This window comes from Macrotis lagotis, chromosome 1 (genome assembly GCF_037893015.1).
Source record: "Macrotis lagotis isolate mMagLag1 chromosome 1, bilby.v1.9.chrom.fasta, whole genome shotgun sequence".
Lineage (NCBI taxonomy): Eukaryota > Metazoa > Chordata > Mammalia > Peramelemorphia > Peramelidae > Macrotis > Macrotis lagotis.
This window is the reverse complement of record NC_133658.1, coordinates 759,213,934-759,226,234: the sequence shown is the minus strand read 5'-3', so window position 1 is coordinate 759,226,234 and position 12,301 is coordinate 759,213,934. Positions and strand designations below refer to the sequence as shown.

The following is a 12,301-nucleotide window of genomic DNA, read 5'->3' as shown; positions in this document are numbered from 1 at the left end:
TTGAAAGAATACATAGAACTCCTCCTGAAAGACCCTGGGATAAAAACTCCAAGGACTCTCATAGCCAAATTCCAGAATTCTCAAATAAATTCTCAAATAAATTTAAATACAAAGGAAGCACAATCATAATTACACAGGATTTATAAGCTTCTACTTTGAAGGCTAAGAAGGCAGAAAGGTAAAATTCAGCATATTCTGTCAGGCAAAAAATGATGGATGATCAAGGCAATAGAGGACTTCCAAAATTTCCTGATAAAGACATAACTGAACAGAGAATTAAATCTTCCAATACAAGACTCAAGATGCATAAAAAAGTTAACAGGAAAGGGGGGAAAAAACTCAAGTACATTATATACAACCCTACAAAGAGAGAGAATACTTGTAACTCTTGCAAACTGTGTTTCTCTTAGGATAGTTGGAGTGTTGAATATAGTTGAAGAGATTGTATGGGTATGGTTGACTCTTGTCCTTTTATTGAGGAAGACTAAAATGATATCACTATGTTTGAGACAAATTAGAGTGTGTTCAACTATGGTTGATCAGACCAATAGGAACTAGGAATGCTCTACCACAGGGTTGTTTACTCAAACTTATGTCTCCATTTATTTTGACCTACTTTCACTCTGTCTTGTTCACAGAGCTTAGTACTTTCTCTTATAAGGGCCATCCTATGCTGAGCAGTCCTGTGTCAGTGTGTCCCATAGTTTACAATCAATTAAAAAGTTCTTAAGAGAGACCTTCAGGAGGTCCCAGTACTTAAGAATACTTAGTGGCTCCTTACTTAATTAAATGAGAAGTGAATTTACTAGATACTTACAAGGATAGAGGGTGGGAACCTTCTTAGAAGGACATAAAGAGATTAGAAAGTAATTTTATCTTAATCTACTTTACTTAATCTACAAATCTACTTTAAACCTAAATATACTTTAGGTTTAAATGCCATGATTGAGGAGCTAAAGTGGGGGGAGTAGGGAGGGAGTGTACTTGATACTTTGATTGGGGGCTATGGTTGGAGTCTTATATGTAGGGAGAGCCTATACTTAGAAGGGCTGAACATGGAAAACATCACGAAAAGATTTTGCTTAGCTTGATATTTTGGCTACAGTTGGAGGAAGTATACTGGGGTGGGGAGTACAAATGGTTCATGAAATGATTTGGCTTTACCTGATGCTTTATCTCATGTAGATTGTGTCAATGGTTGGTTGTACTTGGATTGATAGTACTTTGAGCTTATCAATAAATCAATCAACATTTGAATGACTGAACTTTGATAATACATCTATCAGGTGAGATAAAAATTTGTATAAAAAAGTATAAAAGGGTATGAGAGAGGATTGAAACAATATAAACATAAAAAGAAGGAGAAGGCTAGGCATTAGTGGATAAATACCACCAGATGAAGAAGCACCTGAAAAGGATCTATTTTAAGAGAGAGAAAGAAAACACTGAATAAATCCTACTCAATAGATCTGGCCCAGACTGGGGTTTAAAAATCTAATCTACTCAACAAGGAAGTGGGGAGGGGAAGGAAAAGAAAATGGAGGAAGGGACTGGTAAAAGGGAAGGTGAAGGTATAAGCGAAAGTAAAGTTAAAATTTAAAAGAAAAGTTAAAGGGGAAAGGTGAGGAGAAATAAGAGGAAAGAGAAAAGTATAACTAGGGAAAGATAACTTGGAGAGAAACAGAGAATTAGTAATCTAAGATAAATATGAATGGAATAAACTCTCCCATAAAGTGGAAGCAGATAGCAGAATGGATTAAAAACCTGAATCCTACAGGAAACACATTTGAAGCAGAGATACACATAGGGTAAAGGTAAAAGGCTGGAGCAAAAAATATTATGCTTCAGCTGAAGCAAAAAATCAGGGGTAGAGATCCTGATCTTAATCAAAGCAAAAGAAAAAGCAGAATTCATTAAAAGAGTAAATTAACAGCTTCTTAAAAAGGCATCACAAGCAATGAAGTTATATTGTTATTAAACATATATGCAAGTATTGCTATAGTGGCCAAATTTTTAGAGAAGCTGAAGACAAACAAGAAGAAATAAAAAAGCAAAACTATAATAATGGAGACCTCAACCTCCCTCTTCTCAGAACTAGATAAATCTAACCACAAAATAAAGAAGAGGTTAAGAAGGTAAACAAAATCTTTAAAAACTTGGATATGACAGACCTCTGGAGAAAACTGAATGAGGACAGAAAAGAATATACTTTTTTCTCTGCAGTATAAGGCACCTGTACTGTAACTGAAGATGTCAGAGTGCATAAAAGCTTTACAATTAAATGCAGAAAGAAAGAAATGATATATGCCTACTTTTCAGATCTTGATACAATAAAAATTCTATGTGATAAATGATCATGGAAAGATAAACCAAAAATTAATATTTAACTAAATAACTTAATTTTAAAGAATGAGTGGATCAAACAACAAATCATAGAAATAATCATTCAATGCATCCAAGCAAATGATGATAATAATGGGACATCATAATAAAATTTATGGGATTCAGTCAAAGTAAATTGTAGGGGAAATTTAATATCTCTAATGCTTATATGAAAAAAATAGAGATAGAGGAGATCAATGAATTGGGGTTGCAACTAAAAAAACCAGAAAAAGAACAAATTAAATGATCTCTAATTAAATACCTAATTAGAAATACTGAAAATCAAAAGAGAGATTAGTAAAATTGAAAGCAAGAAAATCATTGACCTAATAAAGCTAAAAGTTTATTTTATGAAAAAAATAGACAAAACCTTTGATTAATCTGATTTTTTAAAAAAGAAGAAATCCAGATTGCCAGTATCAAAAATGAAAAGGGAGAATTCACCTCCAAGGAGGAAATTAAAGAGATAATTCAGAGCTATTTTGTCCAACTGTATGCTAACTGTATGAAATGGGATGAATATTTACAAAAATACAAACTTACATGATTAACAAAAGAGAAAATAAAAATACTTAAGTCCCATTTCAGAAAAAAAACTTGAAAAAAACCATTGATAAATTCCCTAAGAAAAAGTCTCCAGGTCCAGATGGATTTATAAGTAAATTCTATCAAACATTTAAGGAACAATTAATTCCAATTCTATATAAACTATCTTAAAAAATAGGAGGAAAAAGGAGTTCTGCCAAATTTCTTTTATGATATCACAAATAAATTATACATCAATCTCCCTAATGAATATTAATGCAAAAATCTTAAATAAAATTTTAGTTAAGCGATTACAAGTTATTACTAGTATAATACACCATAATCAGGTAGGATTTAAACCAGGTAGGAAAGAATGGTTTAATATTAGGAAAACAGTGGATATAAATCTCAATAGATGCTGAAAAAGTTTGACAAAATACATCTATTCATATTAAAAACACTAGAGTATACAGGAAAAAGTGAAGCTTAAAATAATATGCAGTATCAATCAAAAATTATCAACAAATGTTCTATGTAATAGGGATAAACTAGGAGCATTTCCGGTAAGATCAGGAGTGAAATAAAGATGCCCATTATCACGATTACTATTCAATATAATATTAGAAATGTTAGCTTTAGCAAAAACCAAAGAAAAAGAAATCAAAAGAATAAGAATAGGTAATAAGGAAGCAAAGCTTTCATTCTTTGCAGATGATATGATGGTATACTTAAAGGGCTTGAGAAAATCATCTAAAAAATAACTGAAATAATTAACAAGTTCAGCAAAGTAGCAGGATATAAAATAAGCCCACATAAATCACCAGTATTTCTATATATGAACAACAAAGCCCAAGAGCAAGAGCAAGAGATAGAAAGAGAAATTCCATTTAAAGTAATAGCAGACAATATTAAATACTTGGGAATCTGCCTCCCAAGACAAACTGCAAAACTGTATGAACACAATTACAAAGCACTTTTCACACAGAGTCAGATTGAAACAACTGGAAAAATGTCAATTGCTCATGCTTAGGTCAAGCTAATATAACAAAAGACAATTGTATTGAAATTAAATGATTTATTCAGAATCATACCAATGAAACTACCAAATAACTATTTTTACAAGCTTGAAAAAATAGTAACAAAATTCACCTGAAGCAACAAAAATTCAAGAATATCAAGGGAATTGATGAAAAAAATGTAAAGGAAGATGGTCTAGCTGTACTAGAAGTAAAATTATTCTTCAAAGCAGCAGTCATCAAAATTGCCTGGTACTGGTTAAGAAATAGAATAATAGATCAGTGGATTTAGGATAGGTTCAAAAAAACTCACAGTAAATGACTATAGTAATCTCCTCTTTGACATACCCCAAGACATTAGTTTATGAGATAAGAACTCTCTATCTGGCAAAAATTGTTGAGAAAAACTGGAAAATTTTATGGCATAAACTAGGCATAGACCCACATATCACACTCTAGACAAAAATAAGGTCAAAATGAGTATAGGATTTAGACAAACAGGGCAATACCATAGACCAAATAAGAGATCAAGAAATATTCTGTTGGAATCCATGGAAAGGTGAGAAATTTATGACCAAGCAAGAAATAGAGTACATTATAAATAGCAAAATGGATTATTTTGATTATATTAAATTAAAAAAGATTTTTGCTTTAATAAAACCAATATCACCAAGATTAGAAGGAAAACCAAAGGCTGGGAAACAATTTTCACAGTCAGGGATTCTGAAGGTCTCATAGCTAAGATCTACAGAGAGCTATATCAATTTATAAGGTTATAAATCATTCCCCAATTGATAAATGATCAAAGGAAATGAACAGACAGTTTTCAAACAAAGAATACATATCCTATAAATCATCACTGATTAGAGAATTGCAAATTAAAACTATGCAGTAATACCTCATACCCATCAGATCATCTATGACAAAAAGGGAAAATAATCAATATTGGAGAGGTTGTGGGAGGATTGGGACACTGGTGCATTGCTGGTGGAGTTGTGAACTGATCCAACCATCCTGGAGAGCAATATGGAACTATGCTCACAGAGCAATAAAACTGATGATACTCTTTGACTCTGCAATTCCAATACCAGGCCTATATATGCAGAAGAAATCATAAAAAAAATAAGTTAAGTCCCACATGTTCAAAAATATTCACAGAAGCACTTTTGTAGTGTCAAAAAATTAAAAATTGAGAGGATGCCCATCAATTGAGGAATGGTTGTTCTATAAGAAACCCTGAATTGCTGAACTCTAGAGAAGCATGGAAGAAATTACAGAAATGGATACTGAGTGAAGCAAGCAGAATCAAGAGAACATTGTATACACTAACATCAAGGTTGTGAGTTGAACAACCTTAGGTAGTTCAAAGAGCTAGGATAACACTGGGAGAATCCACAATATAATCCACATCCAGAGGAGGAAAAAACAACACAAAACAATACAAAACAGAAAAAAATTCCTACAGAATCTAGATGAATACCACATTCATTTTAAAAAATTTCTTCTATGTTTTTCTCTCCTGTCTCATGGTTTTCTTTTCTAAGTCCTAATTCCTCATACAGAAAATGACTAATCTGTAAACATGTTAAAATAAAAATGTATATGTACAATATTCACCAAACTTCATGGCTGAGGGGAGAGGGGTGGGAAGGGAGGGTAGAAAGAAATTACCTAACTTACAAATATGCATATGCATGTGGATGAATGTTGAAAAAATTCCATAATATGTAATTGAAAAAAGAAAATAAAATATCAATTGGAAGAAAAAAAAGAGACAAGGGGTGAAGAAAAAGCTTTCCTTGGCTGCTCCTCAGTCTCTCCAGTATGCCCATCAGTACTTATTCAAGGGGAAGGTTTGCTCCTCAGCTTATCTCTCCCATCATCTACAGCAGCAATACACAGTAGGAGTGCTAAAAATCTAGAAGTCAAATGTGCCTACTTAACTTCACCTTATCTATTTCCTCTCATCAGATATGAACAAGATTGCAGTTCTGTTCCCAGAATAAAACTGAACTTTAAAAAGTCACCAAATTGGTAAAACCTCAGAAAGAGCCTAGTTGTCTTACTGTACCCATTTTTGGAATCTAGAATGCCAAAGGCAAGTCTCACAACATAGGTTCAACTATCAAAAAAAACTCCAAAAGAAACAAAAGGATAAAAAAGCACTATCATCCTATTTATTTATATTTTTTCCTGCAATAAAAATTCTCAAGAGGCTGAAAAAAGTTCACCTCATTAAACAAAATCTAAGAGGAAGAACACAAAAATAATGCAATAATTTTATGAAATAATATATTCTCAAATATCAAAGGCAGTTCTAAAGAACTTTTCCTTAAAAATATATTTTTCAACAAAGTCCAGCAGAGATAGGAAAAAAAATTCCATTTAAAATAACTATAGACAACATGAAATACTTGAGAGTCTATCTGCTAAGACAAACTCAGGAATTAGAATGAACATGTTTAGAAAACACTTTTCACAACAAATAATGTCAGACCTAAACAACTGGAAAAATATCAGCTGTTCAAGATTAACCTCAGCCAAAAATTAAATTGACAATCCTACTTAAAGTTAGTTTATTTTAGTGCTATACCAATCAACCTATCAAAAAATTATTTTATAGAGCTAAAACATAATAAGAAAGTTCATCTGGAAGAACAGGAGGTCAAATATATAAAGAAAATGAAAAAAGTTAAGAAAAATAGCTTGTTTATTATAAAGTGGTAATCATCTAAACTCTCTGGTACTGGCTAAGAAATTGAATGACAGATCAGTAGAATAGATTAGTTAAAAAAGACACAACAGTAAATAACCATATTAATCTTAATCTTTCATAAACCCAAGTTTTTGGGAGAATAATTCACTATTTGTTAAAAATAACTGGAAAACTGGAAATTGTATGGAAAATAACTAGGTAAAGACAAACATTTCATACCATATACCAAGATAAGATCACTTAACATAAAAGATAATATGATAAGCAAACTAGGAGAACAAGGAATAATTTACCTGTCAGATCTCTGGAGAATGGGAAGAATTTATGACTAAATGAGAGAGAGCATTATGAGGTATAAAATGGATAAGTTTGGTTACATTACATTAAAAAGGTATTGCAAAAAGAAAACTAATGCAGTCACGATGAGAAAGAAACAGAAATCTGGGGGGGGGATTTTCAAACTTCGTTGCTGTAACAGTATTGTTTCTTGAATATATATAGAGAACTTAGTCAAATTTGTAAGAACACATAACTTACACATATATTCAGTTAAAAAACAAATAACTTTTCAAGTATTAAAAGGGGAAAAGGGGAGGAGGATGGAGAAAGGGAGGGGGAGCAAAAAGGAACTAACAAAGGGAAGGGAAAAGGGAAAAAGGGAAAGGGGAAAGATAGGGGAAGGGGGTGGATACAGGAGGGCAAACACACTGAAGGGGGTGGTATTCAGAAACAAAATATTGGGGAGTATAGATAAAGGGGGGAAAGGGGAAAAATACAGACAGAGGGAAGATAGCATGGAGGGCAATAAAGAATTAGCAATTATAACTTTGAATGTGAGTGGGATGAACTCTCCCTTAAAATGTAAGTGAATAGCAGAGTGGATTAAGAACCAGAATCCTACAATATGCTGCTTACAAGAAACTCATTTGAAGCAGAGAGATACATATAGAGTAAAGGTAAAAGTTTGGAGCAAAGTATATCAACAACAAACCTATCAGAAATTATATGATCATATCAATAGATGCTGAAAAAGCTTTTGACAAAATACAACACCCATTCCTACTAAAAACACTAGAGAGTGTAGGAATAAATGTACTGTTGCTTAGAAAAATTAGCAGTATCTATCTGAAACCATCAATGAGCATTATATTCAATGAGAAGAGGCTAGAGGCATTCCCAATAAGATCAGGGGTATAACAAGGATGCCCATTATCACCACTACTATTCAATATTGTATTAGAAATGTTAGCTTCAGCAATTGGAGAAGAAAAAGAAATTGAAAGAATTAGAATTGTGAAGGAAGAGACAAAACTCTCACTCTTTGCAGATGACATGATGGTATATCTAGAGAATCTCAAGAATTCATTCAAAAAACTACAGGAAACATTAGCAATTTTAGTAAAGTTGTAGGTTATAAAATAAACCCTCATAAATCCTCAACTTTTCTATATATAACTAGCAAGATACAGCAGGAAGAGCTTGAAAAAGAAATCCCATTCAAAGTAACCTCAGACAATATAAAATACTTGGGAATCTATTTGCCAAGGCAGACTCAGAAACTTTTTGAAAACAATTATAAAACACTTCTCACACTAATTAAATCAGATTTAAATAACTGGGCAAATATCACCTGCTCATGGATAGGTAGAGCTAATATAATAAAAATGACAATTCTACCAAAACTAAACTACCTGCTTAGTGCCCTACCAATCAAAATTCCAAAAAATTACTTTAATGAGTTAGAAAAAAGTTGTAAGTAAATTCATATGGAGAAATAAAAAAGTCAAGAATTTCCAGGGAATTAATGAAAAAAAAGTGCACAAGAAGGGGGCTTAGCCCTACTTGATCTAAAGTTATATTATAAAGCATCAGTCGTCAAAACTATCTGAGATTGGCTAATAAATAGAGTGGTGGACCAGTGGAATAGACTAGGTGCAATAGCAGGAAACGATTATAGTAATCTGCTGTTTGATAAACCCAAAGAGTCCAGCTATTGGGACAAAAACTCTCTCTTTGATAAAAACTGCTGGGGAAAATAGGAGGTTAGTATGGAAGAAAGAGATTTGACCAACACCTCACACCCTTTACCAAGATAAGATCCAAATGGATATAGGATTTAGACATAAAAAGCAATACTATAAGCAAATTAGAAGATCAATGACTAGTTTACCTGTCAGATCTATGGAAAGGGGAGCAGTTACCTGTTAGATCTATGGAAAGGGGAGCAGTTTATGACTAAGGAAGAGATGGAGAACATCACTAAAAACAAACTAGATGATTTTGATTACATTAAATTAAAAAGCACTTGCACAGATAAAACCACTGTAATGAATATCAAAAGAAATGTAGTAAACTGGGAAACAATCTTTACAACTAATGTTTCAGACAATGGACTCATTTCTAAAATATACAGAGAACTGAGTCATATTTTTTAAAAAAAGCCATTCCTCAGTTGACAAATGGTCAAAAGATATGCAAAGGCAATTCACAGAGGAGATCAAAGCAATCCATAGTCATATGAAAAATTTCTCTAAATCATTAGAGAAATGCAAATGACAGCTTCTCTGAGATACCACCTCACCCCTCTCAGACTGGCCAATATGATCAGAAAGGATAATGATCATTATTGGAAGGGTTGTGGGAAATTTGGGACACTATTACACTGTTGGTGAAGTTGTGAACTCATCCAACCTTTCTGGAGAGAAATTTGGAATTACACTCAAAGGACAACAAAAATGTGCATGCCCTTTGATCCAGCAATACTACTAACTGGGGATATATATATATATATATATATATATATATATATATATATATATATATATATATACTGAAGAGATGATGAAAAAGGGTAAAAACATCACTTGTACAAAAATATTCTTAGCATCCCTGTTTGTGGTGGCAAAGAATTGGAAATCAAGTAAATGTCCTTCAATTGGGGAATGGCTTAGCAAACTGTGGTATATGTATGTCATGGAACACTATTGTTCTATTAGAAACCAGGAGGGATGGGAATGCAGGGAAACCTGGAGGGATTTGCATGAACTGATGCTGAGCAAGATAAGTAGAACCAGAAAAACACTGTACACTAACAGCAACATAGTTGTGATGATCAAACTTGATGGACTTGCTTATTCCATCAGTGCAACAGTCAGGGACAATTCTGGGCTGTCTGCAATGGAGAATATCATCTGTATCCAGATAAAGAATTGTGGGGTTTGAATAAAGTTCAAGGACTATTTCCTTTCATTTAGGAAAAAAACTGATATCTTATTGTCTGATCTTGTTATCGCTTATACTTTTTTGTTTCTTCCTTAAGGATATGATTTTTCTCTCATCACACTCAATTTGGATCAATGTACAACATGGAAACAATGTAAAGACTGACAAATTGCTTTCTGTGGGGGGGTGGGGGAAGGAAGTAAGATTGTGGGAAAAATTGTAAAACTGTAAAAAGTTAAAATAATAGATGTTGCAGATATGTGAAAAGAGGGATATTAATTCACTGTTGGTTGAGTTGTGAACTGGAGAGCAATTTGGAAATATGCTCAGTAGACAATCAAACTGTGTATACCCTTTGATCCAGCAATGCTACTAATAGGTTTGTATTCCAGAGAGATCCAAAAAAGAGGGGGAACCTACTTAAACAAAATATTTGTAGTAGCTTTTCTATGGTGGTAAAGAATGCAAAATTGAGAGGATACCCATCAATTGGGAAATTTATCCAAGACAATTCCTAAGGACTCATGATGAAAAATGCTACTCAAATCCAGAGAAATAACTGATGGAATCTGAGTGCAGATTGAAGCATATCATTTTCACTTGATTTTTTTCCATGATTTTTTTAGTTTTGTTCTGATTCTTCTTTCATAACATGACTAATTTGGAAATATATTTTACATGATTGCACACATATAACCTATATCAAACTGCTTGCAGTCTTTTGGAAAAGGGAGATGAAGGATGATGAGAAAAAAATTGGAACTCAAACTTTTAAAAAAATTAATATTAGTTTGTCTTTACATGTAACTAGAAATAATAAAATACTACTAAAGTAAAAATACAACTTTCACTAATTCAATTGACAGACATACAACATTTAGATGGTACCTACTAAGACATAATAAATTTGAAATCAGACATTTTAGAATTTTCTTATCTTCTCTCTAGGCACTCAGTGTATATAGTGCTGCTGGTTCTGGAGTCAGGAGGACCCGAGTTCAAATTCAGTCTTAGACACTTACTAGTCATATTGCTTTGGGCAACTCACACTTTTGACTCAATTTCCTCAACCATAAGGAACAAATCCAGAAATATCCTTGAGAATTCAATTTCTTAAAAAAATATCCATATCCATATATATATATATATATATATATATATAATACTATCAAAGAAATACATGCATATGTACATACTAAAATACATATATAAATAATGACTATCACAATACATATAAATATCTATAGATGGTGCTATAGCTCTGCTTACTTCATTTTGCATCAGTTCCTCATAGTTTTGAGAATATTACTTGTGATATTTCACAGATTTTATATTCCATTAGAAGCTCCCAGTGAGATCCCATACTGCTATAGTGTAGTAGGGACTCTCCTCACAGCTCCAGAGTGGAGGGGAGGGCTTATGGTCATTCACAGACTAGAGCAAAAGCCAGGAGAGAAATCAGAGCCTCTCATAATACCTTAGAGGAATTGAGGTCCTTGAGGTGTGTCTCTGAAAACAGCTACAAAAACCCTCCAAAGCTTGGGAAAGCAGAGTTCCACTTTAACAAAAAAAAATTGAATTCAAGTCATAGGCTGGGGAAATGAGCAAACAACAGAAGAAAAAAAATCTGACCATAGACAATTACTCTGATCCCATGGAGGATCAAAATTTGCATTTAGTATCCAAAGCCTCCAAGAATTGGGCTTTAAGCTATGGAAGAGCTCAAAAAAAATTGAAAATCAAATAAGGGAAGTAGAGGAAAAACCTGAAAACCTGAAAACCTGAAAACCAAGTCAGCCAACTTGGTGGAGGAGATACAAAAAAAATACTGAAGAAAATAGCACCTTAAAAAACAGTTTAGGTCAAAGGAAAAAAGCAGTCCAAAAGGCCAATGAGGAGAATGCCTTAAAAAGCAGAATTGGCCAGATGGAAAAAGAATAAAAAAGCTCTCTGAAAAAAATGTAGAATGTAACTAAAGGAAGCTGATGACTTTGCAAGAAATCAAGAAGTAATAAAATAAAACCAAAAGAATGATAAAGTAGAAGAAAATGTAAACTATTTCATTAGAAAAACAACTGACCTGGAAAACAGATCCAGGAAAGATAATGTTAAAATTTTTGTGCTATCTTAAATCATGACCAGGAAAAGCACCTGGACTTCATTTTTCAGGAAATAATCCAGCAAAATTGCCCTGAGATCCTAAAACCAGAGCATAAAATAGAAATTGAGGGACTCCACTGATCTCCTCCTGAAAGACAGCCCCCTCCCCCCCAAAAAAATTCCGGGGAATATTATAGTCAAATTCCAGATCTCCCTAGTCAAAAAGAAAATATTACAAGTAGCTAAAAAGAAACAATTCAAATATCATGGCACTACTGTTAAGATAACACAGGATTTAGAAACATCTACATTAAGATCTTGTACGTCTTGGAATATAATA

General features: G+C 32.9%; 1 protein-coding gene across 10 annotated transcripts in view; it reads right to left on the bottom strand.

Moving 5' to 3' along the window:
• LOC141508112 (N-acetylated-alpha-linked acidic dipeptidase 2-like) overlaps positions 1-12,301 on the bottom strand; it is a 112,004-nt gene that overhangs the window by 36,936 nt on the left and 62,767 nt on the right. The window lies entirely within an intron of this gene.